Below are 22,543 nucleotides of genomic sequence, written 5' to 3' on the forward strand. Positions count from 1 at the left end.
AGTGAAGATAAAACCCTTAACCATATCCGATATCATCAATATATTATATATTTATCCAACTTATGTCCATCTATTATAAATGTTCAGTAAATGTCTGGCATCGGTACCTATAAGGGTCTATTTTAGAGGTACCGTGCATCATCGTACGAAGAAGTTTATGATGATTTTCTTCAATAAACATACATGTATAGCAAGTTTGACAAGCTCGAAAGGAAATAAAAACAAGGGAAACATAACCATATGCCAAAATTTGTTACAATGGTTCAATAAACTTGATATTTAAGTATGCTTATAGCGTCGTTCTTTGATATTCAAGCCTTAAAATCAGGCACAACAATTATAGTAAAATCAGACATTGAAGCCACGGGTCTACAACTCTATATTTGATTGTATATTGGACAAAACAAGAGATTTTAAGCTCGGCTGATGAAAAAAAACAAAAACCACAGAAAATAGTAAGTATTTTTAAGCAAACAAATAATTCCATTTATGAATGATTTTCCAAACTAAACTGATCACGTGGGTTGTTCTTTTAGTTCTTGACATCAAAATTTGAAAGTTTTGCATAGAAACTCTTAAAAATACTTAAAACCCATTAAAAGATCATAATCATGAATTTATAACTTAAAACATACAAAAAACATCATTTGGCAGACCTCGCGGAATTGGGGCGCGATTTTTCGCGCACGCCAGCGCAGCCCCGAGCATGGGGGTGCCCAAAAAGGGCACCCCAACACTAGTAGAAAAGTCGCAAAAGACTTCGGTTATTAACTGAAGTCGTAGGTATATAATTACCAAAGTAGTGTCACGTGAAGTAATAGGGTACTATTTTACTTCGCGTTATAACCGAAGTCTTAGCCCTGAAATTACCGAAGTCTTTGGTCGGTTCATGGAGCCAAAATTGGGCCGATGCCGAAGTAAAAACATATCTTTTACTTCAGCAATTTCATTAATTAACGAAGTATCTCCACAAAACTAAAATTATATCCGCAAAGACAAAACAAAGTATTATCCTAACGTGCATGACACATTTAGGAACCTACATAGGAGTAGGCGAATTCAATGCATTCACTTCTAACTTTATCAAATTTATCTTGGTTGTAATATTGGTTCTTGATGGATCCTGCAAACTGAAATGTAAAAATGAATAGCTCAATGTCAATAGGAATGTCATCATCTTCAGCAAACAAGTAAACGAGTATTGTTTTCTTGGTGAAGTCACTTGAATGTAAAAACATCTATGATATATACTGCAGGATTGATACAAGCTATTTAGCAAACAAAGAATTGGACAAACAGATTTGCATAGTATGTTCCATAAAAACACATAAAATCAACTATATTATTATAATCAATACCCAAGTCAAACGCTGGAAACTAAGAATTGAAACAAGGATTTAAACAACTCGAAAATTTCCACTTACATTTCCAACCCTTGCTATGCTGCAGAAATTTAACAAAATCCTTGCACCTGCAGAAATTTAAAAAAAAAAAAAAAAGAAAAGTTAAGCATGCAAGTGTGTGAAAATGGCTACTGTAGAAGAAATAAATAAAATACAGAACAGTGAAGGAGGTACCACAAGCACTATAATCACCTTCTTAGTTGTAATTTGCTAATATTTTTAATCTTTTAGTTGATGTACATGTATCAAAGAACATTACACACACACACACAGATATATATATATATATATATATATATATATATACACACACTCAAAGGATTATTGCTTCATAGTTATATATTAATTTGTTTTATAAATATATATATATACAAATAGATTCTAAGCAACGAATTTAAGAAATGTTTAGAACAAAAAAAATATAAATAATAATTGAACTAAAAAATGTTTTATGATATTCAGCACAGTGAATATAAAACCCTTAACCATATCGGATATCATCAATATATTATATATTTATCCAACTTATGTCCATCTATTATAAATGTTTAGTAAATGTCTGGCATCGGTACCTATAAGGGTCTATTTTAGAGGTACCGTGCATCATCGTATGAAGAAGTTTATGATGATTTTCTTCAATAAACATACATGTATAGCAAGTTTGACAAGCTCGAAAGGAAATAGAAACAAGGGAAACATAACCATATGCCGAAATTTGTTACAATGGTTCAATAAAATTGATATTTAAGTATGCTTATAGCGTCGTTCTTTGATATTCAAGCCTTAAAATTAGGCACAACAATTATAGTAAAATCAGACATTGAAGCCACAGGTCTACAACTCTATATTTGATTGTATATTGGACAAAACAAGAGATTTTAAGCTCAGCTGATGAAAAAAAAACAAAAACCACAGAAAATAGTAAGTATTTTTAAGCAAACAAATAATTCCATTTATGAATGATTTTCCAAACTAAACTGATCCACGCGGGTTGTTCTTTTAGTTCTTGACATCAAAATTTGAAAGTTTTGCATAGAAACTCTTAAAAATACTTAAAACACATTAAAAGATCATAATCATGAATTTATAACTTAAAACATACAAAAAACATCATTTGGCAGACCTCGCGGAATTGGGGCGCGATTTTTCGCGCACGCCAGCGCAGCCCCGAGCATGGGGGTGCCCAAACGGGGCACCCCAACACTAGTAGAAAAATCGCAAAAGACTTCGGTTATTAACTGAAGTCGTAGGTATATAATTACCAAAGTAGTGTCACGTGAAGTAATAGGGTACTATTTTACTTTGCGTTATAACCGAAGTCTTAGCCCTGAAATTACCGAAGTCTTTGGTCGGTTCATGGAGCCAAAATTGGGCCGATGCCGAAGTAAAAACATATCTTTTACTTCAGCAATTTCATTAATTAACGAAGTATCTCCACAAAACTAAAATTATATCCGCAAATACAAAACAAAATATTATCCTAACGTGCATGACACATTTAGGCACCTACATAGGAGTAGGCGAATTCAATGCATTCACTTCTAACTTTATCAAATTTATCTTGGTTGTAATATTGGTTCTTGATGGATCCTGCAAACTGAAATGTAAAAATGAATAGCTCAATGTCAATAGGAATGTCATCATCTTCAGCAAACAAGTAAACGAGTATTGTTTTCTTGGTGAAGTCACTTAAATGTAAAAACATCTATGATATATACTGCAGGATTGATACAAGCTATTTAGCAAACAAAGAATTGGACAAACAGATTTGCATAGTATGTTCCATAAAAACACATAAAATCAACTCTATTATTATAATCAATATCCATGTCAAATGCTTGAAACTAAGAATTATTACAAGGATTTAAACAACTCGAAAATTTCCACTTACATTTCCAACCCTTGCTATGCTGCAAAAATTAAACAAATTCCTTGCACCTGCAGAAATTTAAAAAAAAAAAAAAGAAAAGTTAAGCATGCTAGTGTGTGAAAATGGCTACTGTAGAAGAAATAAATAAAATACAGAACAGTGAAGGAGGTACCACAAGCACTATAATCACCTTCTTAGTTGTAATTTGCTAATATTTTTAATCTTTTAGTTGATGTACATGTATCAAAGAACATTACACACACACACACACAGATATATATATATATATATATACACACACACACAAAGGATTATTGCTTCATAGTTATATATTAATTTGTTTTATAAATATATATATATACAAATAGATTCTAAGCAACAAATTTAAGAAATGTTTAGAACAAAAAAAATATAAATAATAACTGAACTAAAAAATGTTTTATGATATTCAGCACAATGAAGATAAAACCCTTAACCATATCGGATATCATCAATATATTATATATTTATCCAACTTATGTCCATCTATTATAAATGTTCAGTAAATGTCTGGCATCGGTACCTATAAGGGTCTATTTTAGAGGTACCGTGCATCATCGTACGAAGAAGTTTATGATGATTTTCTTCAATAAACATACATGTATAGCAAGTTTGACAAGCTCGAAAGGAAATAAAAACAAGGGAAACATAACCATATGCCAAAATTTGTTACAATGGTTCAATAAACTTGATATTTAAGTATGCTTATAGCGTCGTTCTTTGATATTCAAGCCTTAAAATCAGGCACAACAATTATAGTAAAATCAGACATTGAAGCCACGGGTCTACAACTCTATATTTGATTGTATATTGGACAAAACAAGAGATTTTAAGCTCAGCTGATGAAAAAAAACAAAAACCACAGAAAATAGTAAGTATTTTTAAGCAAACAAATAATTCCATTTATGAATGATTTTCCAAACTAAACTGATCACGTGGGTTGTTCTTTTAGTTCTTGACATCAAAATTTGAAAGTTTTGCATAGAAACTCTTAAAAATACTTAAAACCCATTAAAAGATCATAATCATGAATTTATAACTTAAAACATACAAAAAACATCATTTGGCAGACCTCGCGGAATTGGGGCGCGATTTTTCGCGCACGCCAGCGCAGCCCCGAGCATGGGGGTGCCCAAAAAGGGCACCCCAACACTAGTAGAAAAGTCGCAAAAGACTTCGGTTATTAACTGAAGTCGTAGGTATATAATTACCAAAGTAGTGTCACGTGAAGTAATAGGGTACTATTTTACTTCGCGTTATAACCGAAGTCTTAGCCCTGAAATTACCGAAGTCTTTGGTCGGTTCATGGAGCCAAAATTGGGCCGATGCCGAAGTAAAAACATATTTTTTACTTCAGCAATTTCATTAATTAACTAAGTATCTCCACAAAACTAAAATTATATCCGCAAAGACAAAACAAAGTATTATCCTAACGTGCATGACACATTTAGGCACCTACATAGGAGTAGGCGAATTCAATGCATTCACTTCTAACTTTATCAAATTTATCTTGGTTGTAATATTGGTTCTTGATGGATCCTGCAAACTGAAATGTAAAAATGAATAGCTCAATGTCAATAGGAATGTCATCATCTTCAGCAAACAAGTAAACGAGTATTGTTTTCTTGGTGAAGTCACTTGAATGTAAAAACATCTATGATATATACTGCAGGATTGATACAAGCTATTTAGCAAACAAAGAATTGGACAAACAGATTTGCATAGTATGTTCCATAAAAACACATAAAATCAACTATATTATTATAATCAATACCCAAGTCAAACGCTGGAAACTAAGAATTGAAACAAGGATTTAAACAACTCGAAAATTTCCACTTACATTTCCAACCCTTGCTATGCTGCAGAAATTTAACAAAATCCTTGCACCTGCAGAAATTTAAAAAAAAAAAAAGAAAAGTTAAGCATGCAAGTGTGTGAAAATGGCTACTGTAGAAGAAATAAATAAAATACAGAACAGTGAAGGAGGTACCACAAGCACTATAATCACCTTCTTAGTTGTAATTTGCTAATATTTTTAATCTTTTAGGATGTACATGTATCAAAGAACATTACACACACACACAGATATATATATATATATATATATATATATATATATATATATATATATATATATATATATATATATATATATATATACACACACTCAAAGGATTATTGCTTCATAGTTATATATTAATTTGTTTTATAAATATATATATATACAAATAGATTCTAAGCAACGAATTTAAGAAATGTTTAGAACAAAAAAAATATAAATAATAATTGAACTAAAAAATGTTTTATGATATTCAGCACAGTGAATATAAAACCCTTAACCATATCGGATATCATCAATATATTATATATTTATCCAACTTATGTCCATCTATTATAAATGTTCAGTAAATGTCTGGCATCGGTACCTATAAGGGTCTATTTTAGAGGTACCGTGCATCATCGTATGAAGAAGTTTATGATGATTTTCTTCAATAAACATACATGTATAGCAAGTTTGACAAGCTCGAAAGGAAATAGAAACAAGGGAAACATAACCATATGCCGAAATTTGTTACAATGGTTCAATAAACTTGATATTTAAGTATGCTTATAGCGTCATTCTTTGATATTCAAGCCTTAAAATTAGGCACAACAATTATAGTAAAATCAGACATTGAAGCCACAGGTCTACAACTCTATATTTGATTGTATATTGGACAAAACAAGAGATTTTAAGCTCAGCTGATGAAAAAAAAACAAAAACCACAGAAAATAGTAAGTATTTTTAAGAAAACAAATAATTCCATTTATGAATGATTTTCCAAACTAAACTGATCCACGCGGGTTGTTCTTTTAGTTCTTGACATCAAAATTTGAAAGTTTTGCATAGAAACTCTTAAAAATACTTAAAACACATTAAAAGATCATAATCATGAATTTATAACTTAAAACATACAAAAAACATCATTTGGCAGACCTCGCGGAATTGGGGCGCGATTTTTTGCGCACGCCAGCGCAGCCCCGAGCATGGGGGTGCCCAAAAGGGGCACCCTAACACTAGTAGAAAAATCGCAAAAGACTTCGGTTATTAACTGAAGTCGTAGGTATATAATTACCAAAGTAGTGTCACGTGAAGTAATAGGGTACTATTTTACTTCGCGTTATAACCGAAGTCTTAGCCCTGAAATTACCGAAGTCTTTGGTCGGTTCATGGAGCCAAAATTGGGCCGATGCCGAAGTAAAAACATATCTTTTACTTCAGCAATTTCATTAATTAACGAAGTATCTCCACAAAACTAAAATTATATCCGCAAATACAAAACAAAATATTATCCTAACGTGCATGACACATTTAGGCACCTACATAGGAGTAGGCGAATTCAATGCATTCACTTCTAACTTTATCAAATTTATCTTGGTTGTAATATTGGTTCTTGATGGATCCTGCAAACTGAAATGTAAAAATGAATAGCTCAATGTCAATAGGAATGTCATCATCTTCAGCAAACAAGTAAACGAGTATTGTTTTCTTGGTGAAGTCACTTAAATGTAAAAACATCTATGATATATACTGCAGGATTGATACAAGCTATTTAGCAAACAAAGAATTGGACAAACAGATTTGCATAGTATGTTCCATAAAAACACATAAAATCAACTCTATTATTATAATCAATATCCATGTCAAATGCTTGAAACTAAGAATTAATACAAGGATTTAAACAACTCGAAAATTTCCACTTACATTTCCAACCCTTGCTATGCTGCAAAAATTAAACAAATTCCTTGCACCTGCAGAAATTTAAAAAAAAAAAAAAGAAAAGTTAAGCATGCTAGTGTGTGAAAATGGCTACTGTAGAAGAAATAAATAAAATACAAAACAGTGAAGGAGGTACCACAAGCACTATAATCACCTTCTTAGTTGTAATTTGCTAATATTTTTAATCTTTTAGTTGATGTACATGTATCAATGAACATTACACACACACACACACAGATATATATATATATATATATACACACACACACAAAGGATTATTGCTTCATAGTTATATATTAATTTGTTTTATAAATATATATATATACAAATAGATTCTAAGCAACGAATTTAAGAAATGTTTAGAACAAAAAAAATATAAATAATAACTGAACTAAAAAATGTTTTATGATATTCAGCACAATGAAGATAAAACCCTTAACCATATCGGATATCATCAATATATTATATATTTATCCAACTTATGTCCATCTATTATAAATGTTCAGTAAATGTCTGGCATCGGTACCTATAAGGGTCTATTTTAGAGGTACCGTGCATCATCGTACGAAGAAGTTTATGATGATTTTCTTCAATAAACATACATGTATAGCAAGTTTGACAAGCTCGAAAGGAAATAAAAACAAGGGAAACATAACCATATGCCAAAATTTGTTACAATGGTTCAATAAACTTGATATTTAAGTATGCTTATAGCGTCGTTCTTTGATATTCAAGCCTTAAAATCAGGCACAACAATTATAGTAAAATCAGACATTGAAGCCACGGGTCTACAACTCTATATTTGATTGTATATTGGACAAAACAAGAGATTTTAAGCTCAGCTGATGAAAAAAAACAAAAACCACAGAAAATAGTAAGTATTTTTAAGCAAACAAATAATTCCATTTATGAATGATTTTCCAAACTAAACTGATCACGTGGGTTGTTCTTTTAGTTCTTGACATCAAAATTTGAAAGTTTTGCATAGAAACTCTTAAAAATACTTAAAACCCATTAAAAGATCATAATCATGAATTTATAACTTAAAACATACAAAAAACATCATTTGGCAGACCTCGCGGAATTGGGGCGCGATTTTTCGCGCACGCCAGCGCAGCCCCGAGCATGGGGGTGCCCAAAAAGGGCACCCCAACACTAGTAGAAAAGTCGCAAAAGACTTCGGTTATTAACTGAAGTCGTAGGTATATAATTACCAAAGTAGTGTCACGTGAAGTAATAGGGTACTATTTTACTTCGCGTTATAACCGAAGTCTTAGCCCTGAAATTACCGAAGTCTTTGGTCGGTTCATGGAGCCAAAATTGGGCCGATGCCGAAGTAAAAACATATTTTTTACTTCAGCAATTTCATTAATTAACTAAGTATCTCCACAAAACTAAAATTATATCCGCAAAGACAAAACAAAGTATTATCCTAACGTGCATGACACATTTAGGCACCTACATAGGAGTAGGCGAATTCAATGCATTCACTTCTAACTTTATCAAATTTATCTTGGTTGTAATATTGGTTCTTGATGGATCCTGCAAACTGAAATGTAAAAATGAATAGCTCAATGTCAATAGGAATGTCATCATCTTCAGCAAACAAGTAAACGAGTATTGTTTTCTTGGTGAAGTCACTTGAATGTAAAAACATCTATGATATATACTGCAGGATTGATACAAGCTATTTAGCAAACAAAGAATTGGACAAACAGATTTGCATAGTATGTTCCATAAAAACACATAAAATCAACTATATTATTATAATCAATACCCAAGTCAAACGCTGGAAACTAAGAATTGAAACAAGGATTTAAACAACTCGAAAATTTCCACTTACATTTCCAACCCTTGCTATGCTGCAGAAATTTAACAAAATCCTTGCACCTGCAGAAATTTAAAAAAAAAAAAAGAAAAGTTAAGCATGCAAGTGTGTGAAAATGGCTACTGTAGAAGAAATAAATAAAATACAGAACAGTGAAGGAGGTACCACAAGCACTATAATCACCTTCTTAGTTGTAATTTGCTAATATTTTTAATCTTTTAGGATGTACATGTATCAAAGAACATTACACACACACACAGATATATATATATATATATATATATATATATATATATATATATATATATATATATATATATATACACACACTCAAAGGATTATTGCTTCATAGTTATATATTAATTTGTTTTATAAAATATATATATACAAATAGATTCTAAGCAACGAATTTAAGAAATGTTTAGAACAAAAAAAATATAAATAATAATTGAACTAAAAAATGTTTTATGATATTCAGCACAGTGAATATAAAACCCTTAACCATATCGGATATCATCAATATATTATATATTTATCCAACTTATGTCCATCTATTATAAATGTTCAGTAAATGTCTGGCATCGGTACCTATAAGGGTCTATTTTAGAGGTACCGTGCATCATCGTATGAAGAAGTTTATGATGATTTTCTTCAATAAACATACATGTATAGCAAGTTTGACAAGCTCGAAAGGAAATAGAAACAAGGGAAACATAACCATATGCCGAAATTTGTTACAATGGTTCAATAAACTTGATATTTAAGTATGCTTATAGCGTCATTCTTTGATATTCAAGCCTTAAAATTAGGCACAACAATTATAGTAAAATCAGACATTGAAGCCACAGGTCTACAACTCTATATTTGATTGTATATTGGACAAAACAAGAGATTTTAAGCTCAGCTGATGAAAAAAAAACAAAAACCACAGAAAATAGTAAGTATTTTTAAGAAAACAAATAATTCCATTTATGAATGATTTTCCAAACTAAACTGATCCACGCGGGTTGTTCTTTTAGTTCTTGACATCAAAATTTGAAAGTTTTGCATAGAAACTCTTAAAAATACTTAAAACACATTAAAAGATCATAATCATGAATTTATAACTTAAAACATACAAAAAACATCATTTGGCAGACCTCGCGGAATTGGGGCGCGATTTTTTGCGCACGCCAGCGCAGCCCCGAGCATGGGGGTGCCCAAAAGGGGCACCCTAACACTAGTAGAAAAATCGCAAAAGACTTCGGTTATTAACTGAAGTCGTAGGTATATAATTACCAAAGTAGTGTCACGTGAAGTAATAGGGTACTATTTTACTTCGCGTTATAACCGAAGTCTTAGCCCTGAAATTACCGAAGTCTTTGGTCGGTTCATGGAGCCAAAATTGGGCCGATGCCGAAGTAAAAACATATCTTTTACTTCAGCAATTTCATTAATTAACGAAGTATCTCCACAAAACTAAAATTATATCCGCAAATACAAAACAAAATATTATCCTAACGTGCATGACACATTTAGGCACCTACATAGGAGTAGGCGAATTCAATGCATTCACTTCTAACTTTATCAAATTTATCTTGGTTGTAATATTGGTTCTTGATGGATCCTGCAAACTGAAATGTAAAAATGAATAGCTCAATGTCAATAGGAATGTCATCATCTTCAGCAAACAAGTAAACGAGTATTGTTTTCTTGGTGAAGTCACTTAAATGTAAAAACATCTATGATATATACTGCAGGATTGATACAAGCTATTTAGCAAACAAAGAATTGGACAAACAGATTTGCATAGTATGTTCCATAAAAACACATAAAATCAACTCTATTATTATAATCAATATCCATGTCAAATGCTTGAAACTAAGAATTAATACAAGGATTTAAACAACTCGAAAATTTCCACTTACATTTCCAACCCTTGCTATGCTGCAAAAATTAAACAAATTCCTTGCACCTGCAGAAATTTAAAAAAAAAAAAAAAGAAAAGTTAAGCATGCTAGTGTGTGAAAATGGCTACTGTAGAAGAAATAAATAAAATACAAAACAGTGAAGGAGGTACCACAAGCACTATAATCACCTTCTTAGTTGTAATTTGCTAATATTTTTAATCTTTTAGTTGATGTACATGTATCAATGAACATTACACACACACACACACAGATATATATATATATATATATATACACACACACACAAAGGATTATTGCTTCATAGTTATATATTAATTTGTTTTATAAATATATATATATACAAATAGATTCTAAGCAACGAATTTAAGAAATGTTTAGAACAAAAAAAATATAAATAATAACTGAACTAAAAAATGTTTTATGATATTCAGCACAATGAAGATAAAACCCTTAACCATATCGGATATCATCAATATATTATATATTTATCCAACTTATGTCCATCTATTATAAATGTTCAGTAAATGTCTGGCATCGGTACCTATAAGGGTCTATTTTAGAGGTACCGTGCATCATCGTACGAAGAAGTTTATGATGATTTTCTTCAATAAACATACATGTATAGCAAGTTTGACAAGCTCGAAAGGAAATAAAAACAAGGGAAACATAACCATATGCCAAAATTTGTTACAATGGTTCAATAAACTTGATATTTAAGTATGCTTATAGCGTCGTTCTTTGATATTCAAGCCTTAAAATCAGGCACAACAATTATAGTAAAATCAGACATTGAAGCCACGGGTCTACAACTCTATATTTGATTGTATATTGGACAAAACAAGAGATTTTAAGCTCAGCTGATGAAAAAAAACAAAAACCACAGAAAATAGTAAGTATTTTTAAGCAAACAAATAATTCCATTTATGAATGATTTTCCAAACTAAACTGATCACGTGGGTTGTTCTTTTAGTTCTTGACATCAAAATTTGAAAGTTTTGCATAGAAACTCTTAAAAATACTTAAAACCCATTAAAAGATCATAATCATGAATTTATAACTTAAAACATACAAAAAACATCATTTGGCAGACCTTGCGGAATTGGGGCGCGATTTTTCGCGCACGCCAGCGCAGCCCCGAGCATGGGGGTGCCCAAAAAGGGCACCCCAACACTAGTAGAAAAGTCGCAAAAGACTTCGGTTATTAACTGAAGTCGTAGGTATATAATTACCAAAGTAGTGTCACGTGAAGTAATAGGGTACTATTTTACTTCGCGTTATAACCGAAGTCTTAGCCCTGAAATTACCGAAGTCTTTGGTCGGTTCATGGAGCCAAAATTGGGCCGATGCCGAAGTAAAAACATATCTTTTACTTCAGCAATTTCATTAATTAACGAAGTATCTCCACAAAACTAAAATTATATCCGCAAAGACAAAACAAAGTATTATCCTAACGTGCATGACACGTTTAGGCACCTACATAGGAGTAGGCGAATTCAATGCATTCACTTCTAACTTTATCAAATTTATCTTGGTTGTAATATTGGTTCTTGATGGATCCTGCAAACTGAAATGTAAAAATGAATAGCTCAATGTCAATAGGAATGTCATCATCTTCAGCAAACAAGTAAACGAGTATTGTTTTCTTGGTGAAGTCACTTGAATGTAAAAACATCTATGATATATACTGCAGGATTGATACAAGCTATTTAGCAAACAAAGAATTGGACAAACAGATTTGCATAGTATGTTTCATAAAAACACATAAAATCAACTATATTATTATAATTAATACCCAAGTCAAACGCTGGAAACTAAAAATTGAAACAAGGATTTAGACAACTCGAAAATTTCCACTTACATTTCCAACCCTTGCTATGCTGCAGAAATTTAACAAAATCCTTGCACCTGCAGAAATTTAAAAAAAAAAAAAAGAAAAGTTAAGCATGCAAGTGTGTGAAAATGGCTACTGTAGAAGAAATAAATAAAATACAGAACAGTGAAGGAGGTACCACAAGCACTATAATAACCTTCTTAGTTGTAATTTGCTAATATTTTTAATCTTTTAGTTGATGTACATGTATCAAAGAACATTACACACACACACAGATATATATATATATATATATATATATATATATATATATATATATATACACACACACTCAAAGGATTATTGCTTCATAGTTATATATTAATTTGTTTTATAAATATATATATATATATATACAAATAGATTCTAAGCAACGAATTTAAGAAATGTTTAGAACAAAAAAAATATAAATAATAACTGAACTAAAAAATGTTTTATGATATTCAGCACAGTGAATATAAAACCCTTAACCATATCGGATATCATCAATATATTATATATTTATCCAACTTATGTCCATCTATTATAAATGTTCAGTAAATGTCTGGCATCGGTACCTATAAGGGTCTATTTTAGAGGTACCGTGCATCATCGTATGAAGAAGTTTATGATGATTTTCTTCAATAAACATACATGTATAGCAAGTTTGACAAGCTCGAAAGGAAATAGAAACAAGGGAAACATAACCATATGCCGAAATTTGTTACAATGGTTCAATAAACTTGATATTTAAGTATGCTTATAGCGTCGTTCTTTGATATTCAAGCCTTAAAATTAGGCACAACAATTATAGTAAAATCAGACATTGAAGCCACAGGTCTACAACTCTATATTTGATTGTATATTGGACAAAACAAGAGATTTTAAGCTCAGCTGATGAAAAAAAAACAAAAACCACAGAAAATAGTAAGTATTTTTAAGCAAACAAATAATTCCATTTATGAATGATTTTCCAAACTAAACTGATCCACGCGGGTTGTTCTTTTAGTTCTTGACATCAAAATTTGAAAGTTTTGCATAGAAACTCTTAAAAATACTTAAAACACATTAAAAGATCATAATCATGAATTTATAACTTAAAACATACAAAAAACATCATTTGGCAGACCTCGCGGAATTGGGGCGCGATTTTTCGCGCACGCCAGCGCAGCCCCGAGCATGGGGGTGCCCAAAAGGGGCACCCCAACACTAGTAGAAAAATCGCAAAAGACTTCGGTTATTAACTGAAGTCGTAGGTATATAATTACCAAAGTAGTGTCACGTGAAGTAATAGGGTACTATTTTACTTCGCGTTATAACCAAAGTCTTAGCCCTGAAATTACCGAAGTCTTTGGTCGGTTCATGGAGCCAAAATTGGGCCGATGCCGAAGTAAAAACATATCTTTTACTTCAGCAATTTCATTAATTAACGAATTATCTCCACAAAACTAAAATTATATCCGCAAATACAAAACAAAATATTATCCTAACGTGCATGACACATTTAGGCACCTACATAGGAGTAGGCGAATTCAATGCATTCACTTCTAACTTTATCAAATTTATCTTGGTTGTAATATTGGTTCTTGATGGATCCTGCAAACTGAAATGTAAAAATGAATAGCTCAATGTCAATAGGAATGTCATCATCTTCAGCAAACAAGTAAACGAGTATTGTTTTCTTGGTGAAGTCACTTAAATGTAAAAACATCTATGATATATACTGCAGGATTGATACAAGCTATTTAGCAAACAAAGAATTGGACAAACAGATTTGCATAGTATGTTCCATAAAAACACATAAAATCAACTCTATTATTATAATCAATATCCATGTCAAATGCTTGAAACTAAGAATTAATACAAGGATTTAAACAACTCGAAAATTTCCACTTACATTTCCAACCCTTGCTATGCTGCAAAAATTAAACAAATTCCTTGTACCTGCAGAAATTTAAAAAAAAGAAAAGAAAAGTTAAGCATGCTAGTGTATGAAAATGGCTACTGTAGAAGAAATAAATAAAATACAGAACAGTGAAGGAGGTACCACAAGCACTATAATCACTTTCTTAGTTGTAATTTGCTAATATTTTTAATCTTTTAGTTGATGTACATGTATCAAAGAACATTACACACACACACACAGATATATATATATATATATACACACACACACAAAGGATTATTGCTTCATAGTTATATATTAATTTGTTTTATAAATATATATATATACAAATAGATTCTAAGCAACGAATTTAAGAAATGTTTAGAACAAAAAAAATATAAATAATAACTGAACTAAAAAATGTTTTATGATATTCAGCACAATGAAGATAAAACCCTTAACCATATCGGATATCATCAATATATTATATATTTATCCAACTTATGTCCATCTATTATAAATGTTCAGTAAATGTCTGGCATCGGTACCTATAAGGGTCTATTTTAGAGGTACTGTGCATCATCGTACGAAGAAGTTTATGATGATTTTCTTCAATAAACATACATGTATAGCAAGTTTGACAAGCTCGAAGGAAAATAGAAACAAGGGAAACATAACCATATGCCGAAATTTGTTACAATGTTCAATAAACTTGATATTTAAGTATGCTTATAGCGTCGTTCTTTGGTATTCAAGCCTTAAATTCAGGCACAACAATTATAGTAAAATCAGACATTGAAGCCACAGGTCTAGAACTCTATATTTGATTGTATATTGGACAAAACAAGATATTTTAAGCTCAGCTGATGAAAAAAAACAAAAACCACATAAAATTGTAAGTATTTTTAAGCAAACAAATAATTCCATTAATGAATGATTTTCCAAACACTCAAACAGAAATCCACATGCATTTCAATCAAACACCAAAGGTAGCAACAAGTGTGACCCAAAATACTCTGAGATAACAAAAGTCCACCACCAGGAAGAGAAAAAAAAAAACCTTATCCAATCCTTGATTTCAAAAGCCAAATCTTTCAAATTGATATCCAACACAAACGCAAATACTGCAAAATTCCCATCAAATCCCGATATAGAATCGAAGAAAAAATCAATTTGAGTCTGTCCGATAAATTAAAAATGCTTACCTCAGGGGATTTCAACCAGCAACGACGACGGCAGATAGGGCTCCGGGCTTATGTTTCCCCTAAAATTGAAAACCTGAAATGTGGATGAAAGCGTGGATAAGGGAAATTAAAGCGCTCAAAATTTATTTTTAACTTATACCAGATAACAATTTAAATTTCCAGCCAACTCTCCCAAGAAAATGAATATACCAAAAATGTCACATTGCATCTAACATATGATTTACAAACTATTTGTAGAACAATAAAAAAAAATTACAGTCATATAAGCAGATACGAATTATTACACGAGGCATTTTACATTCAGAATCTTTACATTTGAGGAATGGCTAGGACAAGAACTCCATGAATGATGAAATCATAAAGCTTTATCATGTCTCAAGCAGATGTGTAAAGTACGTCAAATTAATTTGAAGTTCCACCCACAAAATGAAAGGAGAAATGTATGTTAGGTAACACCAATTAGCGTTCGAGCTCACAAAGCAAAACCCAAGTACAGAATAACTAATTTGATGATTGCCAAGTGACTTTTTCAGGTGCAATTTAAGAACTGTTAAAGGGTAAATACATGAGACTAATCATTAGCCCAAAATCTGTTTAACAAGATGAACCATAGATGTTAATAAAGCCATAGTCATAAAAAGCTCATAGAATATCTTCCCCACCCTTGAGTAAATAATTAACAGTAGCATCAACATCGAATATTAAATAATGTCTCAGTGGATGCGTATAGATTTCTCAGAAGCATGAGATCCATCCGAGAACATCGGTGCAAGAATTAAAGTAATTAAATCATCAGGAATATATGGGCACACATTTCATGCAGATTCATTTTATTTTGAACGAGAATAAAATTTGACCTGAAGATGATCTCTCAAAGAAAAACTTTTATCTCCCTGGCAGCAGATTTAGGTGAATCCGAACCATGAACACAATTTTTTTTGTGAATCAAGCCCGCAAAAGGCTCTAATACTGGGAATGAAAAGGAAATACACTTAGTAAAAAAGGATATTTATTTAGAGATAAAAGCACGAGCCATGTCAAGTATTCATGATTTCATAGTTGTCTACCATCATATAAAAAGGAGAGAAATAACAAAAGCACATAAAACACACCTTTTTGGCTGAGTCATCTTAGATTTGTTTGCATATGTAGGTCCAATCATAGAAAGCCAATCAACTACAACATTTTTATTTTCTAAAAACATTATCAGCACAGGACCACTGGTTAATTAAGGATACGTATGTATTAGTAACTCACACATACAAACATGTCCAGAGGAAGAGGAATAAAATCCTAACATATTGAGCTTTAAATTAACATGCATTGTAACAATCAAAAGATTATTCATTAATTTACTCATATGAATCACATGGTAACATGCCAACTTCAACTCTCTAAGCCATTTAATCTGAGCTACCAACATCAATTTCTCATTATGCATTAATTTAAAATTTCTAATGAAGTAGTCAACTATAACTAGAGATATCAAAGTGAAGATAGAGAAAAGATACCTTGTCATGTATTGTACAAGACTTGAGAAAAAGCTCTTTGCAGCATGCTCCTAGTAAAAACTTTTTGCCATATCCTCATTGAGCTGAAGCAGCATCTCCTGATGATATTGAAACCAGAGTCTAAAATGGTTTTCTAAATAGCATCAGTATAGTTACCAGAAACTCCATCTGGTTTTATCATTGCTAGTGTCTTCTCTTCTGTAGTGTCCGTAGCAGCTGATAATCTAATTTTGAGAATTAACAAGATCATAGAAGAAAATAGCATAAAGTAAAAAATTATTATTTCACGTGCGTGTGTTGAAATATAATCTGGTTAGCTCTCAAAATAAAATACAAAAATTACTTAAATATAGTATCAGTTTTATCAATGTGTTGGAATCAAAATTAGACTACGTAAAAGAATCATTAAAGGACAAATAGACAGGAAAAATAAACATAAAAAGGAATAATCGCATGATCGGTGAGATTGAAAGTTCTCATAATAAAAACTGCCCAAACCTGAAAAATTCGAAGGAAAAAACCTTTGCTCTAGTCGCTCCAGAAGTAGATTTTGTTTCCCGCATAAACCACTGATTGAAACAATAAGAACTTTCCATATATTCAAACCCCAAAAATTGAAAATAGAAATTAAGGAACTCAAAAAGTAAATTCATGAATTAGAAACTTCGATCCATAAAAAATGGATCTATCTGCCTATGGAAACATCAAACCTGGAGGAACCGGCCAATGCCGCTAGGATTCATACCTTGAGCTTTCCAATTACGGAGTTGGCGAGCAGTTTCCAGCGGTGGTGGACGGCTGGAGATGCAAAGCGGTTGCCGCTATGGATGAAGAAGAAAGGTGATCGATCGCGATGGTTCTTTTTTCACTGTACGTACGAGCGAACAGATATAAGGGTAGTTGCAACGCCAACTATTTTAAAAAAAAAAAGTTGAACCTGCAAGCTGCACGCGTTGCAGCTTGCAGGTTTTAATTTCAAAGCTGAAGTTGGCGTCCGAATTCGGATGCCAACTTCAGCATCTATTTTTTAATAAAAATATATATATATATATATTTTTCAACATTAACTTATGGCTGGAACTTGGAACGTAACCCAAATCTGGGAAATGCATGGGCCCATGCAATTGATTATTTTTTAATATAATTTAATTTTATTACAAAAAAGTCAAAATTTAATTAATTATATTTTTTTACGTATTTAGCATTATTTTATTAAAATTAATTTCACTTTATTATAAAAAAAAGTAAATTTAAATTAGTTAATAAATAAGAATTATATAATATGTTTAGAATTGATTAATGGGACCCTCAAAAAAGTTTGTTGTTGGGTTTAGGATTGTGGAAAGAAGTTATAAAAATTTTATTTTGTGATATGAATGATGTTTTATAGTAGGTCCCATGATGAAGTTGGGTTTTTTAGTTCAGGATTGTGGTTACCCTAAGGATCTGGTTTATCTTTTTACTTCAGCAAAATCATTATAAATTTTATTTTTTTTATCTTTTTACTTCAGCAGATATAATATGCCGAAGTAAAATGTGACATAAAATTATTAGTGAAGCCCGGGTTTTTTAAAATCCGAAGTAAAAGGTGCATTTTTACTTCGGCAGTCTAATTACTGAAGTGTATTGTTGCATTTTACTTCGTAATTAATAATTGACGAAGTAAATGGTGGCGAAGTAAAAGCTGGAAATTCTACTAGTGTGAGGGTATCCCTGAGAGCGGGGGGCCCAAGATGGGCTCTTTTGCGCCTGGGATGCTGCCTGCACACGTAGGCTATGGCGCAAGGTGTCGTACTCTCATTTTCTTTCGTCTTTTTGGGTCTTATTCGATCCTTATTCAAACCTACTCACCCACCCATTAAAAATTATGATCAAACACATGAAAAAGTTCAAAAACTCAAAAAAGATTCACCCAAAAACATCCATCTTCAAAAGATTTGCATCAAAACTATTCATTCAAAATGCACCAACAAAATTTTCAGATTCAAGCATCCTTTCTCATCAAATCTAAAAAATCTGTAACATATTTCTCAAAAAAATTTAAACCAAAACATCAAGAACGATTCACGTTTCACAGTTCTATATCATGCTTTTCAAAATCTATTAAAATCAATGCACTATTTATTACATACACGTCACATACATGTTTTTCATATCAAAATATATATATTCTTGATTGGTGGTTTCAAAAGCGTTTAAAACTTTTCTTTTTCTTGCTTGGTATGGAAATCTGGACTCTAAGAATACGATTCTAGCCATTTCACGATCAAACGGCGCAAAAATCCTTAAAAATATGATAGAGGATATTTGGAAAACCTAGGGGTGGGGTGAAGCGGTTGCTGGCATGAAGGGGGAAGGGAGAAGAGATTTTACGCAAACATTTTACTGTGTTAAGTCCTGATTCTAACTTTAAAAGAAAAACCCATGGGCCAGACTCTAGCCCGTCGAATTTAAAATACTTTCTTTTTAAAATATTTCCTCCATAAACTTTTAATGTAAATATCATGCAACACTTCTTAAAATACAATTCTTCATAAAACATACTCGACTTAAAATTTCTTAAACCTCTTTAGTAGGCTAGTCTCGATTCTTTTGTCATCGGGATTAAACTCATATCTGAAACACATTAAAAGCTAACTTGCAACCATTAAACATCATGCAATTTACATAATATTAAATCATGTAACACAAAGTTTAAACATATATTTTTAAACCTAAAAACTCAAATTTGAAACATAAAATATCATACAATATACATAGTACGAAATCTTTTAAACACAACTTTTAAATTATTAATACATCGCATAAAATTATTTAATTAAACACAACTTTTAATTCATAATAAATAAAATAAAATCATTTAAAATTAAATTAAAATCACTTTAATACTCGTAAGTGGATTTATGGATTTTTTGGGCGTTACAAGAACACAAATCACACACATAAGAGACAGACAAGAGAGAGAACGGCACGGAAGAAAGATTGATTGCGAAGACAAAGAATTCTGAATTTGGGGACAAAGACGTGGATTTGACTTCGCTATTCTTTCTCTTTTCTCTCTTATTTTTGAATTTTGATGTCTAGACTTATAAAAATGTTTTGTTGTTGTTTCTTTTGCATTATGAATTAAGTTATTATTTCTAGAGGAATGACGTAGCTTAGTTGCATCGATTTCTATGAGTTTTTATTTATGTGATTGAATTCCTCAAGTTTACTTGTGTTTTCTAGATTTTAAATCTTTAATTTCAATCTATTAGCCATAGATTGAATGATAAATTTAATTGGAATCCGACACTTGGGAGAGAGGATTTTGAATAAGATCATAGAAAAACACACTGTTGAATGTTTATATAGTTCGAGAGACGTATAACTACAGTAGAGCTTAAGTAAGATCGAACATCGTTTTCATACAATACATTAAGTCTAGATTTTTAAAAGGGATATTGAAATCGAAACTTAATTGATACACTCTATTTGCTACTTGTGAAATGGAAATAGAAACAAGTAAGTGCTCTTCACTATTAAACAAGTGGAATTCATGAACATAAATTCGATAGAAGTAGTAATCGTGGAAATTAATTGAATTCAAACCTCTAGATAATTTTCTCTTATTTATATATCTCAATTGTGTGTTTTTGTTTGCCATTTATTTTAGTTAATTTATTTAAGTTTTAAAAAATCTGATTTTTTGAATTTTCTAAATACAGTCTAGTCTGTTTTAATTACAAGCATTAATATAATTTTGAATACATACTACTCGTAGGAACGATATTTTACTTATCATATATTAAAACTTGACATCGTGCACTTGCGAGCAAGAAAATATGCAACACCAGTTACACAGTCGTTTGCATACATCATGTCAGTCTGTATTCTAGGATTTATGTACTGAGCGAATGTCGCTCACATTTGTGTTGTTTATCATGGACACCCCATTCGACGGGGCGGTTGCAGATTACCAGGTTTGGTCCAGTGGTTAGACAATGGTAAGGGACTGGGAGCGGAGGCTGCTGGTAGTTTAGTTCAAGTATTTTTCTTGGTATCTGTTTTATTCGATTCGGTTGTATAATCGAATTATATGGGTAAATCTTTTTATTCCGGTTGTATACTACCGGATTATTATTTGTTTAAGTTCCCACAGTTATCTTTGATAAATTTTTTTTGTTTAAGTTAACTGAATTCTTAAGTTTCAGATTAATAGGTCATGAACTAGGTCCGATCAATACAGGATGATCCAAACTGGTTTAGCCCCATTGGAATCCCCGAATTCCTAGCCTCGAACCATTTTCAGACGTTTCAGAGCTGATTTTCCACTTGTTTTCCACAAATAAGATTCCTTAATCATATTTTATCATTTTAAACATATAAAATGGAACTCAAGTCACTACATACATAGTTATTGAACGAAAATAATGACAATTGACTTTGTGGAAGTCAACTTCCCACTAACATAGCACTAGTAAGTAATATAAATATAAATTTACAACAAAATTAAAAAATAGTATAAAATATAACAAACCGTGAAATGTTGTATTATTATTATTATTATTGCCTCCTCCTTTTTTATTAATTTGAGAAGGATATGCAATATTATATATGTCTTTCGATGCTAATATAATTTTATAAAATAATTATTGTATTCTCCAAAGCAGTTAGAATATAAAAGCGTTGACGTGCTATTCCTCTTTCATTTAATAATATTCTCTCTCACGGACTGTATGTCATGACCAGATCTCCATGGTTCTATATGCTCTACCATTCACCAAATACGCTGTACACTTGATACATATAAACGCAGTAATTCAACTTTTTTTTTAATTTTATATATATTTCTCTCTCGCAGTTTTGGTCAATCTGATGTATTGTCAAAATTGAGTTTAGTTATGTATATTTTGTTTTTTGGTCAATTTTAATTTGATTATTTTATACTGTCATTTTTCAATAGGAGTGTTTACATGGACATTCGACATGTTAGCTAGTGTTATGAGCAAAAAAACTTAAATTGAAAAAAAAAATTAAAGATAAACAAAAGATGTTTGACTCCTTCAATCGATTTGGTTTCAAATGTTTCTGCGTTTCCGAAAATTTTTACGAAGTTTGACTTATTTTAAGGATACGACTGATACATGTCACGTCTATGGTTAGTTTTAACCATTAAATTGATATATAGAAGGAAAAACTCAATCAAATAAACTTTTAGGATTAAACCGAGAATGATAAAATATTTATGATCAAACCCAAAAAAAAAAAAGAAAGTCCAATGTCTAACATTAAACCTCATCT

The 22,543-nt window shown here is 31.2% G+C and overlaps 1 long non-coding RNA gene across 7 annotated transcripts; it reads right to left on the reverse strand.

Moving 5' to 3' along the window:
• Positions 1–8,465: 8,465 nt before the first annotated feature.
• LOC140874679 (uncharacterized) lies at positions 8,466–18,258 on the reverse strand. Of its 7 annotated transcripts, XR_012148194.1 has the most exons (8): positions 18,006–18,258; positions 17,261–17,829; positions 16,607–16,718; positions 15,750–15,822; positions 10,808–10,854; positions 10,427–10,513; positions 8,916–8,962; positions 8,466–8,621 (listed from the first exon to the last, which is right to left on the reverse strand). It is a non-coding gene; the product is annotated as an uncharacterized lncRNA (long non-coding RNA). The 7 variants fall into 7 exon arrangements; XR_012148193.1 differs by lacking the exons at positions 8,466–8,621; positions 8,916–8,962 and having other exon boundaries at positions 10,278–10,513; positions 17,261–17,484; positions 17,759–17,829; XR_012148196.1 differs by lacking the exons at positions 8,466–8,621; positions 8,916–8,962 and adding an exon at positions 15,605–15,668 and having other exon boundaries at positions 10,278–10,513.
• Positions 18,259–22,543: the final 4,285 nt, after the last annotated feature.

The sequence above is a fragment of the Henckelia pumila genome, chromosome 1 (assembly GCF_033568475.1).
Source record: "Henckelia pumila isolate YLH828 chromosome 1, ASM3356847v2, whole genome shotgun sequence".
Lineage (NCBI taxonomy): Eukaryota > Viridiplantae > Streptophyta > Magnoliopsida > Lamiales > Gesneriaceae > Henckelia > Henckelia pumila.